At 34.1% G+C, this 26,280-nt stretch overlaps 1 pseudogene; it reads left to right on the top strand.

The window, feature by feature from the left end:
* Positions 1–26,280, top strand: part of LOC143052019 (uncharacterized) — a 445,702-nt pseudogene that overhangs the window by 314,900 nt on the left and 104,522 nt on the right.

Raw genomic sequence — 26,280 nt, 5'->3', positions numbered from 1 at the left:
CTTTTGAGGGGTCCGTAGGTGGCCTTTTGCAAGGCAAAATTTCTGTCCCTATCCAAGTTACCCTCATTTCCCAGTGGCAGTCTAAATTTCCCCAACCATCATCCCAGATGACTTCTATCATATCAACCTACCTTTTGTATTTATTGTGAACTTGTTATTGTGAACTTGTTCTCGTCCTGAATATGCATGAAATATTTGCCACTGGACGTTAAGCAATCAATCAATCAATCAATCTTCTGATATTCCTGACGACTTACAGTGTGGGTAAGTATTTAATTTTTTGCACTCATTTATGAGTAGTGTTACCAGTATGCCTGTAACATGTGCATTCGGTAATAATTGTTTGCACTCATTATTGATTAGGTTTTTTCTTGTCTTGTGATAGGCAATATAGACAAATTTCAAACATGTAATAACGTCGGTTTAAGGGAAAACTGTAATATTAGTATGCAAGTATTTGTTCTATTGAGAATAATTAACCTTTACACTGTAGTCATTCTCTATATGGACCTTGATACTGTTTGTGTTCTTAGGTTATAAGAATATATAACGAATATAAACAGTAGTTTTCAAAGAATTGTACAAGTTTCTTTATATGTGTGTGTGTAAGTCGGATCGGCTTTTTATATGTAATGTTATCAATTATCAGCTCAGTTTTATGTTCTGAATGGAAAAACAAAATCGTTTCTAGTGTATAACTTTATTAACCAGACATAATATTAAAAACAACTGGACCATGGATTAACAGCAATAAATCTCTTAAAACAACAATCAACAATTAACAATAGCCCGTATAGACTAGACAAACGGATAATAATACTCTAAAACAGTTACTCTAAAAATCAACATTCAGGAAACAGATTATATCAGCAACTCTCCATATCAATACATGTAAAATACTACACAAATAAACACGTCACTATTTTCGTAACTTTCTTTTTATATTATTGAAAGATATATGAACAGCCACCCTAACTATTCCTTTTTTTTTTTATTTAAAGTTAAAATGTATTACAAGACTTTATTCTCAAGACTTAGAATCTTTAGAAAACAAGAACGCTAGTAAATTATGCCTCCGTTTAAACTAGAAACTGGAACAATTATATATGAACTGCATAAATAGTTATATTGCATATAAAATGCAATAAACAGGAACTTAAAATGCTGCTTTAGAAAAACTGTACCTTGAAAGTTATAAGACGAAGTTTATTTTACTGCTATCCGAACTAGGGACAAGCTGAAACTGACGTAAAATACTATCCATCTTACGCTAGTGTTGCTATTTCGCGTGAGAGAAATTCCAGATATGGGAGGGAAATCAATGACGTAATAAGGAAACTTCCTTCTGAGGCATATATCTTTGCACTTAACGTCTTAGAAACACGACGTCATACCAGCCCTATTACTGGGAAAAGGTGCGCAAAGTCGGTGCAAAAATAGTTCATAAGACGATATTACAATAATCCGAATAAAACTCTATTCTACATAAATCTTACATAAAATGCTCTAACATATATCTCTATATTAAAAAAAATTAAAAAAAATATGGACAAGACAGTCTACAAATTATATTATTTCTCAGCCTTTCCACTATTTTTATCACAATACGTGACTTCCGGTTAAAGCCAAAGTGAAAGTAACGTACATTTTATTACAAGCTACCGGTCATAAAACCATGCTTTCTGTTATCCAGGAACTTACAATATAAAAACATTTATACAATACAAGGGTAATTATGACATAAGATATACACACTCTTTGCTATATATAATAATACTAAGTGCAGTCGTGGTAGAGATATAGACAAATAATGTCAACCTAATTAAATTAAAACATGTAATCTCCATAATTCATAACGTTTTTACAAGGTTTGGTAATAATACTTCCCAAACAAGTGAACAATATTAATAAAAATTTACGCACATCTGTTTTCTAAAATCGTCACATTACCCCCTCCTTATAAAAAGTGCTCGGCCCGACCGTGGGTTATATACAAACAAATACGGTTGCTGTCACTACTTCATATCACATAGATAAACTTTGTTATACATATACATAGTAAATAACATTATGACAATTTTAAGAGATAATAAAATAATACTAATTGACCTATTTTGAATTTGTAATAGTTTCCACTATTAATTATATCCACCCATATAATACATTTAAACTACAATTTTCTTTATTAATCCCCCCCTTTTTTAAACTTAAGTTATACAATTTAAAATAGATATTATAAATGTATATAAGTTCTTTAAGTGATTTTGCGATAAGCATATCACTACTAGAGTGTCCACTAAGTATCTTCTTCATCTGGATAGTTGTTGAGATCTTGATGTTATATAAAGTTACTAATGTAATTATAAACCCAGTATACAAATCAAATATAATAAGCACTTGCATTATTACATTTAAATTTTTTTTATACAGTTGATTCTACAACTATGACATTTCTATAACAGAAAAACATGTAACTATTTCAAATTTTAAACTTTTAAAGCATAAAATACAATTTATAATAGCATATCAATTTCAGATATCTTACCCATGTTTAATCGAACGATAGACTGGGTCTACAACCAACACCAATACTACAGATTTGGGTATCTGTGGTATTGATCTCCTTATAATTAGGATCAGTAACTTAGGTCGAAGTCAATTCGTATACATTTCCGTCCGGTAGGGTGTCTCTCTCTAACTTCTGCATACAAGCAAACCCTACCGGAACAAAACGACGAGTACGTTTAGAAGACATTTTGGCCATGTTCCTAATATCTCGGAGAGCGGGACAGGAGTTGACATAAGAGGATGGTGCTCCCGCAAAGAAAAACCTCAGATCCTGCATCTCGAAATCATATGTAGTTCGTTCAACAGGTCTTGCAGCCGGGATTATCTGAGTGGGAACAAAGTCCTCCTCTGTCTCGCTTGTGGGGCTCCTGGGAAAGTCCGAATCCGGGCGGCAAGGAAATCTGAAGAGGAAGACATGAGGGGAAACGGAATAGTGGACGGTATAGTAGACATGACACGAACGGAGTAGGAACGAAAGACATGATAGGAATTGAACAGGAACTTGACGGTACAGTAGACATGACATGAACGGAACAGGACCTTGACGGAACGAACGACATGACAGGAACGGAACAGTTGACATGACGAACGATACAGTAGACACTTCAGGAACAGACCCAGAAATTAACAGGACGGGAGACGTGACAGGAACCAAACAATTTCCAGTGGACACACCTGGAGTATTTGAAGTACACACGCCGGACACATCGCTCAATCCAGCCGCTGATAATACAACATCTAATAAAGACCTGCCGGGCGATCCCTGCATCTCCATCAACTCGATATCTAGCTCTTCCCAGTCTGAAACGTTCTCCGGCAACCCATCTGTTATCAGCACCTTCCTTGAGGGACGACTGAACAAAGATTCCTCCTGCTCAGTCAGTGTTTCATCTGGCACAGGTACTGCCCAGTAATCAATGTTTGGTAGTGCCTCCCCAATCTCTGATTTCATCACAGGACATTCTGATGGACGGGGTCTCCTCGTTCTACCGGCACTGACTGGCGACTGTCCTGCGGGTGACCCTCTCCTCAACACAGGATGCACACGCTGGATGTGGCGGTGCATTCGGTCTGGCTTTTGTCTGGGGAACGACACATCACATCCAGCAAACGGGCATACATCTTGTGGTTCATGAACCTGCTTCTCATGCGTTAGTAACCGGGCAGCGGTTGGAAAACTCACAGGACACTTTGGGCTCTGGTAGACAGTAAATGGCACCTGAGCTCGCAGCATATTAATCTGCAATAAATAAAATGTATATCCTATTAAGAATTAGACACATAAAAATCATGGGGAGCTGCACCTTTTTATTGCAAATCGGAAGTTCATGCCACTGCCAAGCAACAACACAGACTTACATAATAAGACAAGACGCGCTACAAAACCAATTCCAGCTATTTTAACACAAACATTTGAACCCGGAAGTGTATCCGTTTATATATATATATATATACATGCATACTGTTATACCACTGTCCCAGGTTAGGGGAGGGTTGGGATCCCGCTAACAGGTTTAACCCCGCCATATTATTTATGTATGTGCCTGTCCCAAGTCAGGAGCCTGTAATTCAGTGGTTGTCGTTTGTTTGTGTTCCATATTTGTTTTTTGTTCATTTTTTTACTTTAATAAGGCCGTTAGTTTTTTTTTTTCGTTTGAATTGTTTTACATTGTCTTATCGGGGCCTTTTATAGCTGACTATGCGGTATGGGCTTTGCTCATTGTTGAAAGCCGTACGGTGACCTATAGTTGTTAATGTTTGTGTCATTTTGGTCTTTTGTGGCTAGTTGTCTCATTGTTGGCAATCATACCACATCTTTTTTATACACAACAAATAGTAAGCTATGTCCTGGATAATAAGCCTTCATATGACTTGGGGAAAAAGTCCTGAATTTCAACTAACTGTTTCAAGAGATATCTATAACCAGCTGGTGAATTCACCCTGGAACGGTTTTGAACCGGTCGTGATGTACTACTTTAATTTTGGCTCCGGCCCCCTTCTGTACAATATACACTAAACCTGATAATACCCCTATTTTTAAATAGGGACCCATATCTTCTTTTTATACCTCCCATCGGTCTTTCAACTTAGGACTTAGTCCTTTCTTTCTAATTTTGATATTGAGCCAAACTGGTGGGCCCACCGTGTATCTATTTTTTAAAGATATGAAGATCATAGTGCGTTTTCTGCCTCGTGCTAGCTACAGTATTTTGTCTCTAGCCTTTAAGTGAATCTTCCAAAGGCTTTGCTGTACTCTGTCGTCGTAACCATGATGTTCAACTCGTTCTGCTTCATCCGGTGATGGACCGTATAATAAGTCAATCGGGAGCTGCGCCTCTCGTCCATGCATCATTAAATTTGGAGTATGTTTAGTACTTTTATGAACAGAGGATCTATAGGCTAACATAGTCAGGGAAAGACATTCATCCCAGCGTTTTTGATCTCAGGAGATAACTTTGGACAACATGTCTTCCAAATTCCTATTGGACACCTCCACCTTGAGGATGGAAACTGGTGGTGCGAGTTTTGTCTATTTTATAGATCTTACACATTCTTTGAAATCACTGATGATTTTTTTTGTGAAAAAGGCTACAGCTAATGAAAAATGCATAGAAACAGAGACATATAATACTGTTTCCTGCAATCTATATTCGAAATTTAGCCATTTAGAGGCACACTACCATTCCAGAAAAGGATAATACCAATACATAATTAAAGACAATAGTACGTAAATAACTTGATAAACTTAATACTGAAAAAAGTATCTTATATATTTTGCAAAATTCAAATCAATATTAAATACTTGTGCATAGAAAAGTAAATTTATGAATCATGTATCATTGAATTGAAAATTTAGATTATCTTTATTCTAATACTATACATTTTCAATGGAGCTGAAAAGATATTCAGTTATTGTAATCAGCTGTAATCGATTACAGTTTGCAGTGTAATCCTATGTAATCAGTAATCATGCCATTTCTGATTACAAGAAATCCTAATGTAATTGATTACATTGCAAAAAACAGGTGTAATCATGATTTCTTTTATATTACTTTAAGATTACATTCATATGATTACTTGATGATTACAAATTTTGTATATATATGAAAATAGTTTTTGATACACAAGATGAAAATAAAAAAATGTTTAACTTGAACGAAAAATCATGAAAAAAGTTTTCACAATGATGGGACCTCTTTAATGTAATAAATTGTATTATCATATACTTTGACTAAATAACATATGATTCTAACTGTCTGATTATAGCATTAAATTAACGCAAGTTCCTTATTTTTTTAGTTGGTGCTAAGCGGGCTGATATGAAAAGTTTTTATCACATGCTTCGATTGTTATCACATGCCTTTCCGTAACGTTATCGCATGGCATTCCGGTAAATATCTGCTTTCCCTTCCGGAGCACCTGAGATCACCCCTAGTTTTTGGTGGGGTTCGTGTTGTTTATTTTTTAGTTTTCTGTGTTGTGTTATGTGTACTATTGTTTTTCTGTTTGTCATTTTCATTTTTAGCCATGGCGTTGTCAGTTTGTTTTAGAATTATGAGTGTGACTGTCCCTTTGGTATCTTTCGTCCCTCTTTTAATGCTACGTTTTTAGTGGAAAACATTACAAAGTAAAGTACAAAACAATTATTTGGATACTTGAAAAGTTTATTGTTTAAAATCATTAAAAGAACAAAAAAACTCAAATTATTAAATAAATGCATTTTAAAAAGTTTCAAACACAATTTAGAAAGTTACTTCAAAAAAGTTGACTTTTCGAAAGTGTTCATTATTGATATTGTTGAATTACTTTTTTTGTCGATTTGTACATATTTAGATATTTTTCTTTTCTTTTTGGATATATGATAAAAAGATTTCGTATCGAATGTACTAAATTTGGGGTCCGACATCCGTGAACTTTTCACTCTTTGAACTTCTTTTTTTTTTAATCACGAAAAAGAATAAATATACGAATCTTGAAAATTGGTACCGTTGATTTTATTACAGTAGTTACCAGTAGTTTCAGAGGAGAATATTTTTTTGAAAGATTTTTAAGATTTAAGAACAAGAGGCTCTCAAGAGCCTGAATCGCTCACCTGAATTTTTTTGGTTTAATCTCTCATCAATGATTATTTTGGCTTTTCAATTTATTTAAATGTTCTTGAAATCGTCCTATTCTCTTCAAAAGCCAAAAAAAAAAATCAATTTCTCCTATGTTCTATTTTAGCCATAGGAGCTATGTTTCTTGACATACAAGGAAATGAAATATAAAATTTATACTAGATACTCTGAAACTCATTTAGCCTAAGTTTGGCTGAAATTGATACAGCAGTTTCAAAGGAGAAGATTTTTTAAAGTAAGTCAACATGATGAACAAATTGTGAAAAAAGTTTTTAAAGGGCAATAACTCCTTAAGAGGTCAATTGACAATTTTGGTCAAATTGACTTATTTGTAGATCTTACTTTGCTGATCATTTTTGCTGTTTACAGTTTATCGTTATCTATAATAATATTCAAGATAATGACCAAAAACTGCAAAATTTCCTTAAAATTACCAATTAAGTGGCAGCAACCCAACAATGGTTTGTTTGATTCATCTGAAAATTTCAGGGCTGATAGATCTTGACCTAATGAACATTTTTACCCCATGTCAGATTTGCTCTAAATGCTTTCGTTTTTGAGATATAAGCCAAAAACTGCATTTGACCCCTATGTTCTATTTTAAGTAACGGTGGCCATGTTTTTTGACGGATCAAAAATCTAAGCAAACACTTTGTGCAGGATAATCTAAAGAACAATCATGCTAAGTTTCATTTAAATCCATTCAGTAGTTTCAGAGGAGAAGATTTTTTAAAGTTAGCAAATATGATGAACAAATTGTGAAAAATTGCCATTAAAGGACAATAACCCCTTAAGGGGTCAATTGACAATTTTGGTCATATTAACTAATTTGTAGATACTTTGCTGATCATTTTTGCTGTTTACAGTTTATCTTTATCTATAATAATATTCAAGATAATGACCAAAAACTGCAAAATTTCCTTAAAATTACCAATTAAGTGGCAGCAACCCAACAATGGTTTGTTTGATTCATCTGAAAATTTCAGGGCTGATAGATCTTGACCTAATGAACATTTTTACCCCATGTCAGATTTGCTCTAAATGCTTTCGTTTTCGAGATATAAGCCAAAAACTGCATTTGACCCCTATGTTCTATTTTAGGTAACGGCGGCCATGTTTTTTGACGGATCAAAAATCGAAGCGCACACTTTGTGCAGGATACTCTAAGGAACAATCATGCTAAGTTTCATTCAAATCCATTCAGTAGTTTCAGAGGAGAAGATTTTTTAAAGTTAGCAAATATGATGAACAAATTGTGAAAAATTGCCATTAAAGGACAATAACCCCTTAAGGGGTCAATTGACAATTTTGGTCATATTAACTTATTTGTAGATCTTACTTTGCTGATCATTTTTGCTGTTTACAGTTTATCTTTATCTATAATAATATTCAAGATAATGACCAAAAACTGCAAAATTTCCTTAAAATTACCAATTAAGTGGCAGCAACCCAACAATGGTTTGTTTGATTCATCTGAAAATTTCAGGGCTAATGACCTAATGAACATTTTTACCCCGTGTCAGATTTGCTCTAAATGCTTTCGTTTTCGAGATATAAGCCAAAAACTGCATTTGACCCCTATGTTCTATTTTAGGTAACGGCGGCCATGTTTTTTGACGGATCAAAAATCGAAGCGCACACTTTGTGCAGGATACTCTAAGGAACAATCATGCTAAGTTTCATTCAAATCCATTCAGTAGTTTCAGAGGAGAAGATTTTTTAAAGTTAGCAAATATGATGAACAAATTGTGAAAAATTGCCATTAAAGGACAATAACCCCTTAAGGGGTCAATTGACAATTTTGGTCTTATTAACTTATTTGTAGATCTTACTTTGCTGATCATTTTTGCTGTTTACAGTTTATCTTTATCTATAATAATATTCAAGATAATGACCAAAAACTGCAAAATTTCCTTAAAATTACCAATTAAGTGGCAGCAACCCAACAATGGTTTGTTTGATTCATCTGAAAATTTCAGGGCTAATGACCTAATGAACATTTTTACCCCGTGTCAGATTTGCTCTTAATGCTTTCGTTTTCGAGATATAAGCCAAAAACTGCATTTGACCCCTATGTTCTATTTTAGGTAACGGCGGCCATGTTTTTTGACGGATCAAAAATCGAAGCGCACACTTTGTGCAGGATACTCTAAGGAACAATCATGCTAAGTTTCATTCAAATCCATTCAGTAGTTTCAGAGGAGAAGATGTTTGAAAAATTGTTAACGACGACAGACGACGACGACGACGTCGACGACGACGGACGCCAAGTGATAAGAAAAGCCAGGTGAGCTAAAAAGGGTAAAAAAAATGACTATAAAGGGCAATAATTCCTACAGGGTTCAACTGACCATTTTGGTCCTGTTGACTTATTTATAAATCTTACTTTGTTGAACATTATTGCTGTTTACAGGTTATCTCTTTCCATAATAGTATTAAAGATAACCAAAAACAGTAAAATTTCCATAAAATTACCAATTCAGGGGCAGCAACCCAACAACGGTTTGTCCGATTCATCTGAAAATGTCAGGGCAGATAGATGTTGACCTGATTAACAATTTATCCCCGAGTCAGATTTGTTCTAAATGCTTCGGTTTTTGAGTTCTATGCCAAAAACCGCATTTTACCCCGATGTTCTATTTTTAGCCATGGCGGCCATCTTGGTTGGTTGACCGGGTCACCGGACACATTTTTCAAACGATATACCCCAATGATCATTGAAAATTTGGCCTAGTAGTTTCAGAGAAGAAGATTTTTGTAAAAGTTAACGCCGGACGACAGCTAAAAAATGACCCAATTGCATCAAACCAAACTCTACATTGAATTTGCCAGTAGATTTAACAATCTGTTGTAGTATAGTATAGTTCAGTCATGAGAGTGCGAGGTGATTTACAATAGTTTACATACAGTCCTTTTAAGACTTTTACACAACTTCATTGATATTTTGATTGATTGATTGTTGGTTGCTTAACGTCCAGTGGCAAATATTTCATGCATATTCAGGACGAGAACAAGTTAACAATAAATACAATAGGTAGGTTGTTGTAATAGAGGCCATCTAGGATGATGGTCGGGGAAATTTGGACTGCCACTGGAAAAGGAGGGTATATTGGATAGGGACAAATTTTGCCTTGCAACAGGCCACCTACGGACCCCTCAAAGAGTTGTCGCAAGGGTTCTTAACGTGCAAAGAGCGTGGCACTCTCTTTACACGAGGCATCGGATTTAACGTCCCCCTTCTGACCGGACGTGACTGCAAACTTAATACATCCCGCACAGCCAAACGGACGCCCCAATTCGGCAAGCGTTTTACTGCCGGTCGGGAGAAGACCAAGTGACCATATTTATATTCCCTTGATATTTTGAAACTGACAAGAATTTCTGTACCAATTTAATAGTCATTTCTTCCGAACTATGAACTATGAGTTTCCCAAACCTATAACACTAGTACTGGTAAAGACCCGAGAGACCTTGCGACACTGGTAGTCTAGAGAGGTCTCAAACGGAAGAGGAGACACCTACGTCATTTTGAACCATGCTCAGCCTCTTTCTCGTATGCATCAGACCGAAGCGGTGGAGAAAAACCTTAAAACGACGAATCAAGTCTAAACACAGATCAAGGTAGTTATATCTTCATTTATACTGCACTCGTTTTATTTGAGCGGTTAAAATGCGTTGACCGTATATTTCTATGTCATATACAGTCACTGACCATGATATCACTTTTTCTCATGAATATTTAAATAGAAATTGCTGAATTCATAATTAATTATTCATACAACCTATTCAACCTGTTCTTGTTTTCAATGTATACAACGACTTAACTTATTTCTTTTGCAATTTATAGAAGAAGAAAAACAAATATTTCACTCGTTAATATGTTTTGGTTACATGCATATCATTATGTTTTAGCTTATTGATTCCCAAACAACTGTTCATCATCGATTACTGTTTTAACAGGTAATGTCCGTTTCATTCATTTCATTTATCCACCTGCATGATATGAGGCCTTTTTAAAAAAGGAGAAGTTCCCAATATTTCAATCAAATAATAACATTAACACATTAAAAACAATTAAAAATATCCTCACAGCCTCGCATTTCCCCGTTTCTAAGCCTCATCCTTATATCTTTGATATGTCAAGTCAATGCACTATTATAGTCTATATATACATTCCATTACAAATCCTACTTTAGGGTATTACGTTGAGCTCAGCAATACAGGCCAAATAATACTTTATAGAGAAAGAATTATATCTAGTGCTATAAAAAGTCACGATTTGCAATCACATTATTTGGATTATTGATCATTATTCTGTTATCCGGCGTGACGTAGCAGCACTTAGATACAGCATCCGGGCATCACTGTAGGTGACGCTTTTCCATCGATACGCTGATCATCCTATATCCGAGGGGTATTTGAAATAATAGAGCCTGTTAATTGGTAATAAACATTTGTTATCAGGTGACAAGGTGCGAAAAAGATAAAAAAAAAAAATCTTTTATCTTTGTCAATTGTCAATCTGAATTAACTATTTTAATTTTGATTAATAATTTTTACTTACGTTTATGAATGAAGCACTGATGAAGTCGATGCATATGTATATTTTTATATTTATCGAAAATTGAATTAATCTGATTTAAATTTTATCAAAACCTGGGACTGTTACTCTAACCATATGATGTCCCAGATTAAAATAAACTTTATATTTTATATAGTATTATATGTCATTTTATAAATATTTCGAAACTTTGGTAATTACATATCTTTCAAATTCCGGGTAGTCTGTGTACAAGGCAAGCCGTTTATACAATTACTTGTATATTTATTGTACATTTAGAGTGAACCTTTAAAAACATTTACTTGTAATGAATTTTCAATAAAGTGTCATATTTTGACCGATTAATTAATTTGATACAGAAATTGTAGAAAAATTGATGCAACGCCACCATTACTGACCGGCTATAAACAGTAACGTTGGAAAACAAGAATTTTCACGTACCAGCACACACTGACTGAAATAGAACTCTCTGCATGTTAAACACGCTAAAAATAAGATACTTGTCTTACGTGATGTATCTAGCTTCTCTCAAGATCAAAATGCATCAGTACTACTTATGTGCCACAATTATGAGTTCAGAGGCACAAACAATTGCAAAGTCAACATGTACAATAAATTCTCAAACTGCAGGAGTTGGTTACATTGAAAGTGATATGCGGTACTATTGAATAGGGATGATCTCACGAAAGTAAAATCACATTTAAATACTGAACTCCGAGGAAAATTAAAAAAAGAAAGTCCCTAATCAAATGGCAAAATCATAAGCCCAAACATATCAAACGAATGGATAACAACTGTCATATTCCTGACTTGGTACAGGCATTTTCTTATGTAGAAAGGGCTTTAACTTATTACATGTAAAACTTGAACATTACTGATTGCCAATTAGACAACTATCTACTAGAGACCAAATTACTTAAAGTTAACAACTATAGGCCATCGTACGGCCTATAACAATGAGAAAAATCCATAACGCATAGTAAGCTATAAAAGGCCCCAAAATGAAAAATGTAAAAAATAAAATCAAACGAGAAAACTAACGACCTGATATAAGAACAAAACAAGAAACGAAAAACAAATATGATATACAGCAACAACCATCGGCTGAATACAGGCTCCTAATTTGGACTCTATACACACACATAATGTGGCGGGGATAAACTTGTTTGCTGGCGTCATTAATTCTATTAACCTCCAGAACATGACTGTCATGAAGGGTTGAAGTAAGAATTCTACATTGTTATGGATAATTCTTGAAAGGTACATATTGTCAATGTCACGAATAGCTGATTATGAAAATGCAAGAGGTGTGATTGTTTTACACGTCGCTTATAAGGTAACTTGAAACTAAACACTTTTGTTTGTAAGCCAAGCTTAAAATAAACTTTACAGTTATCTTCAAATTACGCATAGAAAAAATAAAAATTTACTGACAACCAAAAAACCAAGAACAGTATAGTAAGCTCATATTTCGTTCAGATGCCCATTGCAATGAAGAAATGGATGCTGTTACAGGCATAGGTGACACAGGAAAAGTTGCTTTATATTTATTTTCTTTGTTCCTTCACTATACATCGCGATTCAACACCAATTTCACACTTTGTACTGCTAGATCTGGTGATGCGAAGTTGATTTTTTTACTTCACAATCATCTTGCATTTCCCCATTTTTAACTCTTTGAGATGCTATAAGCAATGAAGAAAACGGTGCCGGGTAGTTTGCTTCTGCTCGCGACATGCATATACATTATGTAGATATACAAGTAAAATAAATAATAAGATGTATATGATATATATGCCATGTAGAATGATTTTATAATAAAAAAAATCACCAACCCATGAGAAAAATTATCTTCTTTCTCCGTTTGAGTGTTATGTGTATTCCTTTCGACAGTAACCAAATTATATTCAAAAATAAGTTTTTCTGTGGGTTAATGTTTTAACGTGCGTTTTTTTTTTTTTTAAAGTCTTCAAATGTTTATCATCTCAATCAATGAATATTCATACACCTTTAATAAGTAATGTCTTCGTTCGCGTTTCTGAATTAACATCATAACATCAACATTTTGTTGTTAAAGTTTAGAAGAAATTCTAGTATTCTTAATTACCACTGTCATCCTTAACTTCACACGTACCTAATAACCCGGCTGGATACCAAAAATCAACCATGGCCAGATGACCAGGTTAATATTTACCTTTCTCAACGTTTCTTTGATGTCGACATTTTTATTACCTAACTTAATTTGCACATGACCTTGATTAAGGAAAATTAAACAAGGCAAAGATTGCAAAGATGTGATATTGTATTCTCACTCAGTAAGTCGTCTCGGTTCTACTACAGTAGAAAGAAAGAAAAATGAATGAAATAATAAGAATGGTTTTAATTAATTTTTCTGCAGATTATGAATTAATTATATATACAAGAGAGTGAAAGAATTGAATTTTAAAGCGGAAATTTGTAGGCTAGCTGCATTTTTAGTGTTAAAGATTAATAATTATTTCAGCTTTTCAAGTTACGATTTTAACAAACCTACATCACAACAAGTACACGAAAAAAAAATACACATTAATTCACGATGAAATTTTATTAACACGATAACCATACTAACAATGTTTCACCGCCTTATCAACGGAAATCGGCGTTACTAAGAAAGGGAGAAAACTGATTTTAAAAATGCCCGTATGTTCGGATAACAGAATTTCAGTGAATATACGAGTGACATTCGATAGTTTGATGGATACACTAGTAAAGTAGAGGATATGTGCGGATAATACCATTACTGATAATCATTTGATGTATATTTTTATTTATGTGATTTTAGTAATAGAACACATTAACTATTTATTTTGTTTGACTCTATTCTGCCTTGCCCATAAAGGTTCACGTTACAGTACATTGAGCGTGAGATTGTATTAAGTAATAGATTTAAGATTAGAAAAGGTATAATCCGCCAATAAATGAACTTTAATCACTGTATCTCTAACGATTGTCTTTCATGTTGTTCGTATAAATATAATGAAGTTTTACACTCCTACCTAGAAGTCTACTCCCGTATTCGGAAGAAGATGAATGTTTTATGTCAGCAAGTTACAGGACATGAAGTGACAACTATTTTTGTCGAGTTACACAGGTAATTTGAAAAAAATATTGTCGTTAATAGTATGGAGAGGTGCAGCTAACGATTATAATTGCAGTGTTCCGAGTGCATACTAAAATTGTAATGTCGAACGGGAGTAACGGAAATTGAGCTAGCTAGCATTTAACATTGAACACATCAGTCAAGATATATATATATATGGCCTTCAACATGGAGCTATCACTCAGACCTAACAGCAAGTTATCAATTAAAGGATTAACAGGCCCCAAAAATTATAAGGGTGAAACTGTTCAAGACTAAGAGGGAAAAGCAAAGGTCTAATGTATATAAAATTTTAATTCATTTTCCTCTTGGCTGTTGAAACACCCCAATCCCACCCACCGCTATGAAAATTTCTTGATCTGCCACTGGCATATGCTCAGTTTTCAACTATTGTTAGCCATGCATTGTGATTAGGAAATGATACCCCTACACTTCTCATATCCAGAAATCAACGCCACTTTGCTTATTTGAATATTATACTAAAGAAATCGGATAGGGGTCACGGAAATTACATTAAAATGATAGGGAATTTTGAAAAAATGTTTGTTTTAATTTAAATTTAAGTGATAGACAGGTTGCCGGGGCAGAAAATGAATATACACAACAATATACACAATTTAAACGAAAAATAATGACGGTTGTTGCAAAACTACAGGTTCCTGAGCTATTTTAAAAATCGAAGCGAGAGGCCTTTAACATTGCAGTGTAAAATACAGGCTAAAATGACTGAAACGTCAAATTTGCAAACTTCGTGTTGAAAATTGGCTTACAAGGTCTTTACAAAAACAGGTTGCCGGGGTGAAATTTGAAACTTGAATTTCCAAAGAATAAGCAAGTCCAAACCTTGTAGTCGTTAAACTTTAGATTCCCACGTAAAATTAAAATGTCACTATTTCAACAAGAATAAACTCACGAAAGCACGAAAAATTCACTAAATTCGCGTTCATTGTTTTGATTTTGACCGCCTGACAACTTTACGGAAATATTAAAGTGATTTTTAATAAGGACGCTGTGACGGGAAACTTATAATATCCGTGTTTTAAAGATTTTAATGATATCAAGCCAGTCAAGTTCAAACTACTATCACGTGGTACAATTCTCATTTACATATTATGAATATTAATTAGCAAAACCACTACTAATTTCTGGCTATGTATAAAAAAAAAACAAGATTCAACCAAAGATGTCAAATATTAAGCATAGGCAGATCCATGTCCCCACCCTTTTTGGGTGAAAAAAATGATTGACTATAAAGGGAATCCCTGAAGCATATATTGAGCAGGCCCCCCTTACATAAAAGTTTTCCATACCTAATAACTCATATTCTATTTACATGTATATAGAGACTACAGGTATTTTAAACACAGAAATTTTGAACCTGTAACATTACACAAAAATTGACTTTCTTACTGTACATTTATTTCCTGTGCCTGAGGCAGATGTGAATATATGTTGACCCAAGAATATAATTTAATATTTCATGAGGGCTCTGCCGGAGGGAAATATTATGTTTTAAGGGTGAACACATCTTCATATCTTCCGAGGCCAAGGGAAATAATTGTTTTATTCCACTGATAATGCTTTGTTTACTATCTGAACTTCATATCCCATTTTCATGCTTCTTAATAAAATTTATTTGATTCCGGAATATGTTGAAACCTCAATGAGACCCACTCTACATGATATTTTCCTGGTTACTATTTGCTTCATCCCTTTCAGATGTCAGATGCAAGTGATACAGATTCAGAAGATGCAGAGTGCTTCCTGTCTGTGCAAGAACTTAAAAATTGGAAGGTAACTGATCTGAGAGAATGACTTCGAGCAAAAAATTTGAAAATTAGTGGAACCAAGGAGACTCTTGTAAATAGGGTATATAGAGCATTGACATCTGGTCAAGAATCTGGTGAAGATGATGGGATAGATGCAGTCACATGTAATATTCAGGATTTTGAATTACTCAAAGATTATTGGAAAAAAATAGACACACTTGATATTCCACCTCTACAAGTAAAGAATGTAGATAACTACTTTCACTATCAAAAGAATCCTACAACTGGGACTAGAATAAGTTTTGATAAACACACAAAAGATTTGCAATGAAAATTTCATTTATGATATATTTTATAATAAAATAGATGTAGACAGTGATCATTGTTATTTTAAGGCCAATTGCCATCAATGAGACTAAAGGTTAAGGTTGGAAATTCGGGCCAAATGTCTACCTTTTACTCATTACATGTGTGTCTTTAAAAAAAGACAGGGTATATTTTATCTCGACATTGCAATTGCAAGGCAGGTGATGCTGGTATTTGTGCACATGTTAGTGCTCTTTTATATACATTAGAGAAAACAAAAAATTCATGTTCCAGTGATGCTTGTCAGTGGGATCGTCCAAGACCTATAGCAAGAAAACCAAGTCCAAAAAGAGTCAAAGATATAACATTTGCAAAAACCGATAAAGATAAAACTGATAAAGTAAAACCATATCCTGGAGCATAGAAACCAAGTTCTTATGACAATGATGAAAACGAGTTATTAAGTGAAATATTAGATGGACTTAAGGATATTTATCCCACATGCGTTTTATATAAAACCTTAAGCACTGAATGCTCAATTGATAATATTTAGATACATACAATCCTCAATTTGTGTACCGTGATACAGTTGACTTAAATTCTGAATCTTCTCAACATTTTTAAATGATATGGTCATCACCATGGATACATCAAAACAGCAATTTCGCATAGATTTGTAAATGCTTCTGTTTTGGAGTTGATGATTTCCAGGGCCTGAAACATATGTTTCCCTTCCTATTTTAGATAGTCTGTTTATGTTTGATAGTCGGAGGTCAGAGGTGTGACATCAAAAAGGAACTAGCAAAAGATGTTGATACATATCCCGTTCATTTTACAAGGATAGTTTCTAAACTGAAGTCGTCAGGAATCACCATCAACCCTGAGTTAATTTCTGTAACCGTTGTAAGCATTTAATTAAATCTTTTGAAAGCATAAGGAAAATATAAATTGTGTAACTAAGCGAGTTTTCAAAGAAGAGTTGAAGCATAATCTGACTCAGTCAAGAACCCATATTAATAATTGGAGAAAACACACTGTTAGAAATGTTTACTTAAAAAGAGCCATTTACAATTTACAGAACCACCATGTGAATGGTTTGGCAAAAGAGGTTTAAATTGGCATGTCACAGCTGTTTACAAAAAAGCAGATGATATTTCAGCACAGTGCTATATGTATGTTTTTGGATAGTTGTACCCAAAATTGGTTAGCTGTTGTTTTGATTTGATGAAAGAAAGGTAAAGGTCTATTAATGAAGCATTTATTAGATCTGATAATGCGGATATTACAAATGTGCACCTTTATTGATAACTATTCAAGGTTAATTGGTTATAAAACTTCATTGATAAGTATTCAAGGTTAATTGGTTATAAAACTAGAGTCAATTAAAAGCGTTACAACTTCAGGGACGCTCAAAAAGGGAAAGATATATATGATAGAAGTATTGCATTTATTAAGCAACACTTTAAGGCTTATGCATATGAAGGTAACAATGTAAGAACAGCATCCGATATAAAGCCATTGCGACCACCTTGCCTGTGTTGCCCTTACTGGACGACCATTTAATATTCTGAGGGGAGATTTTGAAAATAAATAACTCGTCCTCAGCAATCACATTTGCATAGAAAAGAGATTCATTCTGTTATGTACAGTGCACATACAAGATTCAGCAAATGACCGTGAATATGGTTTTTGAGAGCTTTTGGTGCAATCTCTCTCCTTCTCTGCTCAATCTCTCTCCTCTGCTCAATCTCTTTTATTCTCTGCTGTTTGCAAAAGTATGAAAAAAAGCTGAAAGTCTTAGCCGTATTGGCCACAACTTTTTGGAACGTTTGGTCTTCACACCAATTCTCACATAAGTGTAATATTTCAAGATCAAGGTCGGCAATTTTTGTTAGTTAAATTACTTTGGTTTGTGTTCCAATAGTAACATACATATCTATAAAACGTTTTTCTTATATTTGGTTCAGCATCAAATAAACAGTAATATTTGTTTTCCAGTGAGTGTCCACATACAGGTGTGTATTTTGGTTAACAAGAATTACTGCATATGAAACTTTAGAATCATAAGAAGTCAACTAAACGAAAAAGTTAGTGGTTCAATTTCATCTACATTTGACATTGATTATCAACATTCTTACCTGAAAGCACTTTTCGATATGAAGTGTTAAACTCCACCTCATAAAGTGATAGGTTGATTAATATTTTAGGCGAGTATTTTGCTCTCTGCCACTCTCTTTGCTTTCTTCTGTTTTGTTTCGGTTATCACTTTCAAAGACTGGGAATATTATATTGCCAAAGCGTCTGTATCATCAGCATTGGTATTGTTTATTTCTTCTTCAGATGTTATTTCTACATCCCTCCCCCCTTTCCTGTTCCTCAAATTTTTACCCTCCGTTGCGGTATACTTTGACTGATTTATACAATATATATTTTTCCATTATACTTTTATATTTCAACACATCAAAAGGAAGATAACTATATCAACTTCATATAACTACACCTTATGTAGAAGGTGCTTCATTTGAAATATAGACATAATTGCAATTTTCATAATGAATAATAATCCATAATAATGCATGGAACGCCATCACTGCCTCATAATAAGAAAATACTATGACATGATGCGATGTAAATATTGCTTCTTCTTTACATGATGTGATTCCTTCTTTACATGATGTGAATTCTTCTTTACATGATGTGAATTTCTTCTTTACATGATGTGAATTCTTCTTTACATGATGTGCATTTCTTCTTTACAAGATGTGAATTTCTTCTTTACGTGATGTGAATCCTTCTTTACATGATGTGAATTCTTATTTACATGATGTGAATCCTTCTTTACATGATGTGAATTCTTATCCCCGGCTTAGTATATATCTAGGATTTTGATTGGTTAACGCACGTCGTTACAAAACCCATAGCCCCTGGGTGTTGCTATCCCATATCCCCGGACGTTGCTAACCATTATCCCGGGGAACTTCACGCAAGTTTTCCTTAGTTTCGTGATTGCTCCTTGTGAAATATTGAATTCTGTAGATTATCCATGATGTTTGTGATTAAATATTTATAATTCATTAACAATTATGTCGATCATGTACACTCATTTCATTAAATGCATCACTTGACTGTCACAATTTCAAGGAATGGAACTACTGACCTAGCTATGCAAATGACCCATGTTGACGTCACACCATCTATGACGTAACTCTCACAACATTGAGCGCCACATTTGACTCAATCCAGTTTCTCTGTCTCCGTATTAAAAACGTCTTATATTTGACTACCTGTAGGGTTCTACCAAAGGTAGTACCCTACACCCCGTACAAAATATGTAAAATTACCAAATTTCAATAAAACTTTTTTAGATAATGAAAAAAACGTTGTTTTCACGTTACACTTTGTACCCGAATTTCCATAAAACTCGGCCAATTTGGACTAAGACCGGGGATAAATTCGTTATCTACGTTCATATCCGTAGATATGGATATTTTAACACCCTTCAGTACCCTGTACACCCTTCGGCTACGCCTCATTGTGTACTGGGGTACTTCAGGGTGTTAAAATATCCATATCTACGGATATGAACGTAGATAACTTATATTCTTTACATGATGTGAATCCTTCTTTACATGATGTGAATCCTTCTTTACATGATGTGAATCCTTTTTTACATGATGTGAATTCTTCTTTACATGATGTGAATCCTTCTTTACATGATGTGAATCCTTCTTTACATGATGTGAATCCTTCTTTACATGATGTGAATTCTTCTTTACATGATGTGAATCCTTCTTTACATGATGTGAATTCTTCTTTACATGATGTGAATCCTTCCTTACATGATGTGAATTCTTCTTCTTTACAAGATGTCAATTCCTTATTTACTTGATGTGAATTCTTCTTTACGTTATGTTAAAAACATTATGTCGTAAATCTTTTACATTGAGCCAAAATATAAACATCGTAATGTCAAATGGATATTACGAGGTAAGAAACGCATATGACGTTATGTGAACACTTCATTATGTCAAAACATCGTTATAAGAACACGGAACCTCTTGGACGTTATTACGCATGTCGTTTATAAAAATTAAAGGCAAAGAAAAGGTCAGCATGGCGGATGTCGTTCAAATTTTGGAAAGAATAGGGAAGACCGCTTTGGTTGATTTGTTCAAACATCAGCGTATTAATTCGTTAGATACGTGCAAGCTGCTTTCAGATAACGATCTGAAAGAGCTTATTATATCAACAAATGGGAAGGGAACTGCATTTCGAGATGCTGTGAACAACTTTGTTAATGAAACCACCTGCCGATGGATATTGCTTCACGAAGGAGTATGGGTTAGCTATTAACAATTACACATTTTAATACTGATTGTATTCAGACCCGTAGCCAGTAATTTCCAAGAAAAAAGGGGGTTCCTTAGTCATAGTTCAAGCAGATACTCAACTGTTATTCTCGATGGATTTTGTCTGATACTCGGTCCGCTTCTGTGTGTGTTAAATTTTAGTGTTATGTCATTGTTCTCCTCTTATATTTAATGCGTTTCCCTCGGTTTTAGTTTGTTACCCCGATTTTGTTTTTTGTCCATGGATTTATGAGTTTTGAACAGCGGTATACTACTGTTGTCTTTTTTACAGCTACAATTCAAAAAGAGCATCGACTGCTTATTGTCCATATTTGTTTTCTAAGGAGGGGAGGTTTAGTTATACGAAGCCCTCGAACCTGGCGTAGTACCCTGGCTACGGGTATGGAATTTCACTCATTTTAAAACATTTTACAGTCATTTTGTTTTTCATTTTTATCGGATTAAAAAAGTTGAAAAGGGAGGCAATCGTTGCCGATGATACAGGCAGGATAATTGTTACTTTTTGGGAAAACCAAATTTCACAAATAACAGAAAACAAATCATACATCCTTTTTGACTTGTCATCCAGAAACAACATAAGCCTTTAGCTTACCACTACTCAAACAAGAATGTGTCCAAAGTACACGGATGCCCAACTGGCACTATCATTTTCCATTTTCCATGAAATTGGGTCAAAATTAGAAAGATCATATCATAAGCAGCAACTGTACTAAGTTTCAAGTTGATTGGACTTCAGCTTCATCAAAAACTACCTTGACCAAAAACTTTAACCTGAAACTCCCATTTTCATTTTCTATGTTCAGTGGACCGTGAAATTGGGGGCAAAAGTCTAATTTGGCTTTAACATTAGAAACATATCATAAGCAACAAGTGTACTAAGTTTCTAGTTGATTGGACTTCAGCTTCATCAAAACTACCTTGACCAAAATCTTTAACCTGCGGACGGACGAACGAACGGACGGACGAACAAACAAACGAACGGAGCCACAGACCAGAAAACATAATGCCCCTCTACTATCGTAGGTGGGGCATAAAAACAGAAATTAATGAAATTGAGGAACTAACTGATATTTCTGAACAATTAATAGTGGCTAACACCAGCAGCTTTCCTGGAAAAATCTTGCAAGTCCAGTGTACCGGACAAAAGAAATGCCCATCTTGTGATGAAAAAGGTGGAAGTTCATGACAGAGCTGAAAAAATAAAATTTCCATAATATTTATATTATTTCCAAAGAAAAGGTAAGAAGATTTAAATTGACTTGTAATTACCAAATACAAAACATTTTGTTAGGGAGAGACCAACTTAGATATTTATGAATTGAAACAAAAGGGTCCTGGTATTTTTATACGCCCGTCAAAATTTTGACGGGACGTATTATGGTATACACATGTCTGGTGTCCGTCCGTCCGTCTGTCCGTCGTAAACATGTCGCACCGTAACTTGAGAACGACTTATCCAATTTTCGTGAAACTTAATATAGTTGTTCCTTATGATGGTCAAATGATCTATACTTTTTGGTGAAAATTAGATATACTAGATGTAGCCGTGTGTAAGATGGAACGTTATTTCATCACAACGTTCCGATCAAAATTAAATCCCGAAAACTTTTAATAACGAACAATGACGGAACGTCACAAACCTCCTTAACGACGTCGCCCATAACGACGCCATATCGGTTATCCTGAAGAGTCCCAATGGAAGGATGAAATCGATTGAATGGAACTGTTACCTTTTTATTTTACTTTACTATTTTATTTAATAAATATATGTATATATATATATATATTGTAGAGATGTCACTGACTCAGACAAACTTATAAATATAATTATTTTCTGTGACTGTATCTTATATTAATGTGTAGGATCCTTTTACTATAGATAATTGAGCTGATCTGTAACAATAACATTTCCATGCCTTATATATCATGTACTGTAGTACGACGCTAGATTTGAACTGACGAGGAAAGGTGACAAACGGCCACCGAAAGCTTTATTTTTGTGAAGCCCGACCCCGTGTGGTTTAGCGGGACGGCTACAGAGCAGGCGATTTTGGGTCACGATATCTCAGAAGCATGGGTTCAAAACCCGGCGAGGGAAGAACAAAAATTTGCGAAAGACGAAGGAAGAAGAAATTATTTGGATCAAATTCCACAGAACAAACTGTTAACCAGCTAAATCAGATATTAACACAAGACCGATGAGAGTAAAATCCTTCCAACCACCCGACTTGGAATTGACATGAAAGATCTAAACGGGAAAAACTGATCAATAAAATACATGTATCTCTCCACAATTATTTCTCTTTTCTATCTGGTAGATTTATTCAAAACAAAATTAGCCCAGTCACCCTTGGGGTCTCTGACACTTAGAAAGAGAACAATAACCTTGAACGTAAATTGGCCGAATATGAAACTGATGAGTTTGAGGACTCGTTTACTTCTTTCCAGGAGTCTTCTCAAAATAGAAAACAGGATGAAAATGAGAAAATCTAGTTTCTGATGCCAATGTTGCTTTGACATCAGCATTTCGCTCAGAAAATCATAAAAAGCTTCAAGTTCATTGGATTTGCACGCATTAAGAAATAGTTGACAGATAAACACAGCAAAATAAGCAGAGGGTAGGTAATTTGAAAAGCTTACATGGCCCTTTGGCGTAAAATTACTTTTATCTAATAATTTTAATCAACACTTTAATCGTTGACTGGCTTGTGATATCTTGGGATGTAATAGAGCGTAATATGAGGGTCAAGATTACGTCTTTGGCATGGACATTGCTCCTGAAGAAGATGTCGTAGAAATGAAGTGGAGATCTATGACAATAATTTAATTTTCCCTGGGCTACGGTATCAACCAAACTAAAATACTGAAATGAAAATACGGGATTTCCTCAAGAAAGAGATCGGTATCAATAACAATATATGGAAATATTCCTACATTCGGGAAGGAAGATCAAAACGGTATTATGTCCATTCGTTTTTGGTGTCTTTGTAATTATTACCGGTATTCATGAGAACTTGGAATCAACCTTTTGATTACGCGTGTGTTAAGCGTGCTCTCAAATTAAACAGAAATTTCGGCTAAGGTGAAAGTATGCGAAAATCCTGCAGGAAGACCTATGTCGCTGACAGATTCAGATAGAAAAAGGTAAAAGACAGACATAAATACCCTGATGAGCAAAACAAAATTCTTCATAGGGAGTAAGTATGACTGATGGATTGCTATTAAGGAAGAAATTGGAGCAAAATATCACACTGAAGTTGCGAAGCTATCACTTGACAGGCAATGTATAGTCCGTGAGAATAGCTTGCATGTATTTTTTTTTCTAATTCAAGTCCATTGATAACAACATAAGCGCTAGATGGTAATAATGATAAACTTTGTGTGATGTAACTCTATCCTGTTTTACAACAATTGTAATAAATGTAAACATGCATTCGTTTTTTATGGGCCTGCAAAGGGGGAAACTCGAAAATTTTATGATTTTTACGTGTAGCTTTGCATTTATAGGTTCGATACCCTTGATGACTATTTAAACCACTTGGTCGAAGCCACTGCTGGTGGACGTTTTGTCCCCAATGGTATCACCAGCCCAGTAGTCAACATTTCGGTTTTCATCTTTCATATAACATTAATGTGTTTATAGGTTACTTCATTTTTGCATTTCTATCACTTTTCAGATATTGTGGAATGTCTGGATTGGAAGATGCAAACAACAACATAGAATTTGATTGTTGAAAGCAGTTTGCATTGGAACAATCAAAAAGCTTTATTAATTTATTTTCTTATATTTTAAAAATACTTAAAGGCATGCATGTTAAAGTAACACTATGTAATACAAATCCTCTTATTAGCTCACCTGGCCTAAAAGGCCAAGTGAGCTTTTCTCATCACTTGGCGTCCGGCGTCCGGATTTTCCAATTTACGAACTATAATTCAAAAATGCTTTTAACAAGGAAATATATTTAATATGCTGATGACGGGGAGGCATTCCAGTGTTATTGCTATAGCCTAGATTTTAAGTAGATCATATTCATTTTGGTTTTTTAACCGATTTGTAAACATAATGACTATGTAGACATCATCAAATGCAAACTAACATTAATCCTTATTGCTTGTTAAAAATTAATTTCTTCAATGAATACTTTTTACAGAAGATAAATTAATAATGTTGAAATGTTTTGTTATATGTATATACATATAAGTAAAAAAATAATTGATATCTATGCACACACATGTGGGAGAATATCTGAAGAACATTTGCAATCTCAAGGAATGATGTAAAAATTGTACCTTATAGTTATATTTATGTATGTTCTCTATAACTATGTAATTGTTGTTTTATAAAAAATAAAGTATTCGTATTCATACCAAGATATATCTATAAAAACTACAAGGCAAAAATGTAGTTTAAGTTAATATTCATAAAAGGAGTAGGTCTAGTAAGACCCCTTTTTGGCCCAAAAATATAGCATTTTACAAAATTGTTAAAATGTAAACTATAAGTTATTTATTGGACAGAATAATGATTCTGCTACATAGATATGGGCTGTTTTTGACAATACAATACAATGCACATATATCGGGTACCAGCACCATCAAGTCATGCTAAATTACTGAAATCTTCACAATTCTAGCATTTTAGTTAAATTTGAGACGGTTTCCATGTAAAACGAAAGTGGCCGCATTCGTGTTCATCCTTTATATTGAAATGTAAGTGTTATTTAATGATAATGCATAACATTTATTAAGGTTGAGGATGGACACGGATGCGGTCATTTTCATTTTTGACAAAAACCATCTGAAAAGTTACATTTTTCGGTATATTTGGTAGATTTTTCATATTTGAGCTTGAATCGGGTCGTTTTTAATGACTTATTCAGTTAACATCTTTCACATAAACTTACCAAATAAAACAGACACTAAAGTGTGTACAAAGTGGTCAAAATCTTTCGTCAGATGAACCTGAAATTTGAGGCCAAAATCGGTCCTTACCGGACCTACTCCTTTATTTTTTTTTCAAGCAATGAGAACTTTACAAATTGGTTTTGATTGTTGGTTGCTTTATGCTGCATCTGCAAAAAAAAAAAGATTATTCCAGTTGATTTTATTTAACAAATGAGTTATTTTAAGTGAAATGACTCAGTTATTAGTTATATGCATTATATTTACTGTCATCACATCTGTTTATGGTTTTCCTTATTAATTAATGTTTAAGAAAATCTAAGTTAAACCATTTAAAGATTATCAAAAGAATGACAAACCCACAAAACATTGAATGATCATTGCCTTAGTTAAAATTCAATATAAAATAAGATAAACACAGATGTTTATGACTTTATAACACAAGAAGTTTATTTCCTTTCATAAATCACAAAATTTTCCTGTGTAGTCATTATTTTTCATATTTTTATCTCTACAGTACACATAAAACATGGTAATTTAATACAGA

This window comes from Mytilus galloprovincialis, chromosome 11, assembly GCF_965363235.1.
Source record: "Mytilus galloprovincialis chromosome 11, xbMytGall1.hap1.1, whole genome shotgun sequence".
NCBI lineage: Eukaryota > Metazoa > Mollusca > Bivalvia > Mytilida > Mytilidae > Mytilus > Mytilus galloprovincialis.
Note: the sequence above shows the minus strand (reverse complement) of the source record. Positions and strands in the feature narration are given on the sequence as shown.